Source organism: Cricetulus griseus, chromosome 2, assembly GCF_003668045.3.
Source record: "Cricetulus griseus strain 17A/GY chromosome 2, alternate assembly CriGri-PICRH-1.0, whole genome shotgun sequence".
In the NCBI taxonomy this organism is placed as follows: domain Eukaryota; kingdom Metazoa; phylum Chordata; class Mammalia; order Rodentia; family Cricetidae; genus Cricetulus; species Cricetulus griseus.
In genome coordinates this window covers 425,432,907-425,438,548 of record NC_048595.1, presented here as the reverse complement: position 1 = coordinate 425,438,548, position 5,642 = coordinate 425,432,907, and the positions used below count along the sequence as shown (strand labels likewise).

The 5,642-nt window shown below is 39.8% G+C and overlaps 1 non-coding gene across 1 annotated transcript; it reads right to left on the bottom strand.

The window, feature by feature from the left end:
- Positions 1–3,854: 3,854 nt before the first annotated feature.
- Positions 3,855–3,961, bottom strand: LOC113833647. Its single transcript, XR_003481758.1, has one exon. It is a non-coding gene; the product is annotated as a U6 spliceosomal RNA (small nuclear RNA).
- Positions 3,962–5,642: the final 1,681 nt, after the last annotated feature.

Sequence of the window (5,642 nt, the reverse complement as noted above, 5' to 3'; positions counted from 1 at the left end):
GCTTCAAGGGATCTGACACCCTCGTACCAATGCACATGAAATAAATTAAAATTTTTTCTCTTACCTAAGATTAAATAGACTTAGCTGTAAAGGAAGATTTCAGCCATTTCAATTATCCAATGCTCTATTACCTACTGACTGCTGCTATCCAATGAAACACCTTTCTTAAACTATGTCCAGGCAAGAGTTGTTCTTGGCCATATTAATTTTATTTAAAGTGCAGTTATTCTCTTCCTTGCCTTTCAAGAAACCATTCATCGACAAATTTATACACACAGGAGTTAAAACCTGGGAATGCTATTTAAAACAAACCAACCAGGACAGTATAATATACCAAAACAATAAATCTGTGGTGGTGGAGGGTTGTATAAAAATATTGTATAATTAGATGGAGAAGAGAGAAATCAAGCAAGCCAGCTAGTTAGCTAGCCAACAAACACACATGTATCAAAATTGTTAGACACGTGGAAAGCTGAAATAATCTTTTAAAATATTTTTATTTATTCTTAGACAATTTCATACTTATATATCTTTTTAAAAATACTTTTGTTTTTTATTTATGTGTATGTATGTGGGTATTTGCATGTGGATGCAGTGTACTTGGAGGTCTAAAGAGGGAGTTGGATCCCCTGGAGTTACCGGCAGTGTTAAGCTTCTTGAGTGGCACTAGGAATTGAACTCCAGGTCTCTGCAAGAACAATGTGTATTCTTAACCGTGGAGCCATCTCTCTAGCCCCTATACAGTGTATCTTGATCATATTCAGCTCCCATTTCTTTCTGTCTCCTCCCAGGCCCCCGATGTATCTCTCTCCAATAACTTACTAGATCCAATCAATGCTTCCTGCAAATACATGAACGTGTGTGGTGTGTGTGCGTGTGTGCGTGTGTGCGTGTGTGCGTGTGTGCGTGTGTGCGTGTGTGTGTGTGTGTGTGTGTGTGTGTGTGTGTGTGTGTGTGTGTGTGTAAGGGGCATTTCTGACACATGGGCAACTTACTAGCACTGGGAAAAGATTTTCATATTCTATATAGTCTGTTTCCTAGCAACGTATTTCTCAACTCTGAAATCAGTCAAATCAACTCTGGTGATCAGCTAGATCACCAGAAAGACAGACAGCACTGCTTCACGGGCTGTGGTTACTTTCCATGTTCAGATTTTAAGAGACAGATTGATGAAGATTCATCACCCTAAAGACTGGATTTGAGTGCTTGCTTTGCTTCATGGCAGTGATATGGCCATGTGACCTTGGTCACAACCTTTTGTTTCAACCATCTCTTGCTATTCTACAGACATCCCCAAAGCTTTGTGACTTCAAAGAGAAATTCATTATTAGTTCATGATTTTGTGAGTCAGCACCTTGGGCTGAGCTAGCTGAGGGTTCACTGGAGTGGCAACAGCCAGTGGCTGGTTGAGGCCTGGAGTCCTTGTGGCATTGTTGACTGCAACTCTCCAAATAGGCTAGCTAGCTCAGGCCTCCTTGTGGCAGTGTAAGGACTAGAGAGGCTTGGAACTCTGACAATTTCTGCTAAATCTGTTTTACCAAGGCCAGCCACCAGGGTAGCCCAGAGTTTAAGCCAAAGACCATCTTTTCTCTGAAGCAGCAGAGATGCCCCATGACAAAGGGACACATATATAAGTAGGAGAGAAATTTGTGGTTGTGTACTATAGTCTACAACATTTTTGAAACCTTTGTTTCTGAGTCTGTAAATGGGGCTAGAAACTCCTAACAGAGGGTCGCATGCTTGATCTCCTCTGTTGGCTCATTTCCTCCTTCTACTTTATCTTTTTCTGTCTATGAAGCTATGTGCAAGGCTCTCTCCTCTCCTTCTATGACTTCTTACAGCTACCTCATCTTTGCTGGCATTGGGAAGCCTTTTCTCTAAAGAGTCAGATGGGAAATATTTAGCATGTGTGTCACAGCTATTTGGCTCTGCATTGTAGCAAAAGGCACCCACGGACAGTCTATAAATGAGCAACAGTGGCTATATGCCAATGAAGCTTTGTTTAAAGCAGGCAGTGGACCAGCGTTTACTCTGTCCCAGTGATGTTGATGAATGTTTGCTGAAGATTTGTATTTCTTTAAGCCTACTCCTAGTCATTCCTGCCATTGCAATTTCCAAAACTGATCAAAGACCCTGCAAGGTCTTTCCTTGCTCCTCCAGGCTCATGCAACTCAGTCTTCCTCTTCTGCCTCTGAGCAACACTCCCAGGAGCCTCCTTCCTATGCTTTGAAATTGTTATGCTGGGCCACTGCTTTCCTGCCTCATGGTTCCTCACACTTCCTTTACCTGCTGATTTTCATGTTTTAATGTGATACCCATCTTACTTTTATTTTTGAGATTATAATACAATCACAATGTTTCTCCCTTCCCTTTCCTCCCTCTACCCCCTCCCACTCTCTGAATTCATGGCCTCTTCTTTTATTGTTATTGCATGCATATGTGTATACACATGCATATTCCTAAATATAACCTGCTTGCTCCATATAACGTTACTTGTGTGTTTGTTTTCAGGGATGGCCCTTTGGCACCGGACAACCAGTTGGCGTGCTCTTCCCTGGTGAAGATTCCCTCTCCCACTCCAGCTTTCTTCATTTTCCTTCAGTCTTTTGTTGGGTTGAGGGTTGGGGCCCCCTAGGCTTTTCGTGTCCATTTTTGGCATGTCTGTGGTGTCATCCTTGTTCAGCTCATGTTTGGGCTGTCATGTTGGTGAGACTGTATGGGTGTAGCTTCTGACATTATGAGGAGACACAATCTCACGGCAAACTCCTGATCCTCTGACTCTCACAATCTTTCCTCCCCTTCTTCCTCAATGTTCACCAAGTCTTAGATGCGGAAGTATTTTGTAGATGTTTCCTGTCCAGCTTTCAGTTCATCTCGCTTGTTTTATAGGGAAATCTTTCTGATCCCCCCTTGTTGGTGGTTTGGCCTCCAGTCAGAGGTGCTTTTGGGAGGTGACAGAATGTGAAAGCCAGGCTGGAGGAAATAGGTGCTCAAGAGGGGGTGTGTCCTGAAGGGCTACACAATGTCTCTGGTCCTTCCTCTCTTTTTTCCTTCTGGCTGGCAGGAGATGAGCAGGTTAGCTTGCCTCAGCTTCCCTTCCACCTTGTTCTGTCTTTCCACAGACCCAGAAACAACACAGCCAAATGGCAATGAACTGAAAGCTCTGAAGCTGTGAGCCTAAATATTATCTTTCTTCCTTTAAGTTGGCTTTCTCAGGTGTTTTATCCCAGTGATGGAAGACAGTTAGCATATGTCCAGTAGGATTCTGGCCAGGCCCATCCACCTTCCTGACATTACACAACCACATTTTAGTTCCACTATATTTGTGATAGTTTAGACTAGTCTTCAGTGGGTCAATTCCTCTCACCATTTCACTGCAGACAGGGTGTGCTTATCCCATTGGTGTTGAACTGAGCCACGTGGCTTGACTTACCTGATAGGATGTTAGAGGTTTGATATGAGCAGAAGCATGGAGTGTGTGCATGTGATGGATCTTGTTTCTTCATACCTCTGCCCCTGGAGAAACAAGGGATGTACGGAGTTGAACTGTCTCAGCTGGCTTGCAGACCAAAGGTAAAGATAAATGCTCATTGTGTTACACAGAGCTTTAGGGTAAAAGTTGGTGGTGCAGCATACATGACTGAAGGGATTATCTTACATATCCATCTCTCTTTTTTTCCTTTTTTTCTTTTTCTTTTTCTTTTTTTTTCAAGACAGGGTTTCTCTGTATTGCTTTGGAGGTTGTCCTGGAACTCACTCTGTAGAACAGGCTGGCCTGGAACTCACAGAGAGCCTCCTGCCTCTGCTTCCCAAGTGCTGGGATTAAAGGTGTCTGCCACCAATGCCCAGCTTAAAAAAATATGGAATGCTTCATGAATTTGTGTGTCATCCTTGCACAAGGGCCATGCTAATCTTCTCTGTATCATTCCAATTTTAGTATATGTGCTGCCGAAGCAAGCACCCATCTCTCTTATTAGAGCAAAAGACCCCCAAAAAGTCAGTATACAGCTTTGACCATACCTCAGTGGTAGAATGCTTGCCTAGCTTGCACAAAGGTCCTGATTTTGTTTATTTGTTCATATAATAATAAATAAATAATATAATAAATGAACATTATTATTTATTTAACATACTATATATTTATATTATGTATAAATACTATATATTTATATATTATAAATGACTCATATTTATAATATATAAATCAAATAAATAAATATTAGAAAATTAAAAAGAGAAAATAGGCTGGCTTTGCTCACTTTTGCATTTATATTGCCTATTAGATAAGAAGTCTACTAATCATGAGTCAAATAAATAGATAATTACATGAAAAGGAGGCTGTGGAAGCATTTAGTGCATTTCAGACATAGTTGGTCTTCTGCAGATAGGATTTTAAAACAGATTAGGTAATGTTCAATGTAGTCTGGATCTAGTTTTCTTCAAAACTGGAAAATATTCAGGTTTATGTGTAGGAAAAATATTCCTCTATCTCTAGTCAGCTGTGTGTTGACTGTGCCATCACAGTTCTTCCACCCACAGGAAGTTTAAGATTATTAAAGAAAATAAAAAATAAATGGAAGTTCAGAAAGGTCTTTATTTGTGTTACTTTGTTTTCTAATTTGTAATCTTATTAGTTTAAAGTGATAATAAAATACGCCATTCAGAGACAGGACAATGCTATCACATCTGGAGAAGCTTAATAAAGTTGGGACAGAGGCTCTGTTCTCCTCTTGACACACATGTGCAGTTCTCATTAATGTCCCGCATTATCTCAAGGAAAATACTGGCAAATGTCATGCACCATAAACATTCTGCACAAAGGGGGTTAATTAATAGGTTTGTGTAGTATTAATGCAGATGTTCAACATTAACTATGGTAGGTGTTCACTAATAGATGGTGTCTATGGATAATTAATGCATACTGATTTTCCCAGTACTTACATGAAAGTACAAATGTAAGATACCAGTATAAGTTATGAAAGAATTTGTAAAAATTCCAAATAATTTTGAAGAGGTTTCCTAAGATTTATGAATGTAATAACTTTTCTCATTAGTTGAGTCTCTAAAAACAGTCATGTAATTTCTCTAAAACTATGCAATCTAGCTTCCTTCAAAAATCACTTTGCAAATATTTTATGGATGCAAAATTATCAAGTGTTGGGCATTTGTATATCTTTGCAGCACCAGTGTTCCTTTTTCAACACTTTATATCTATGTGGTATGCTTTCTTCTGAGAATAAAGCAGAGGTTTGTGTGCAAAGAACTTGTGTTGTCTTTCTTCTCTGCACATTTTGGTGAATCCAAGCCTTGTCCATCTTTCTAAGCTTATGTACTCTTGAGTGTTTATATGAAGAAAATATGATTAGAATTATTAACAAGCTAGACATACAGATGTTTGTGTATGGTGTCAGAAAACTAAACACTGATGTTGAAATGTACATATTTACATATTCTTATGCAATATTTACTTATATTAGTCTTGCAATTTTCCTTTCTTTCCAGAAGGCTGTATTTGATTACCTGTTTGCCTAAAATAAAACAGGATCATGTCCTCCTCACCCCTCCTCTTGTCCCCTTCTCATTCTCCTAGCTCCCTCTCCCCTCATGCTCCCAATTTGCTCAGGAGATTGTGTCCTTTTCCC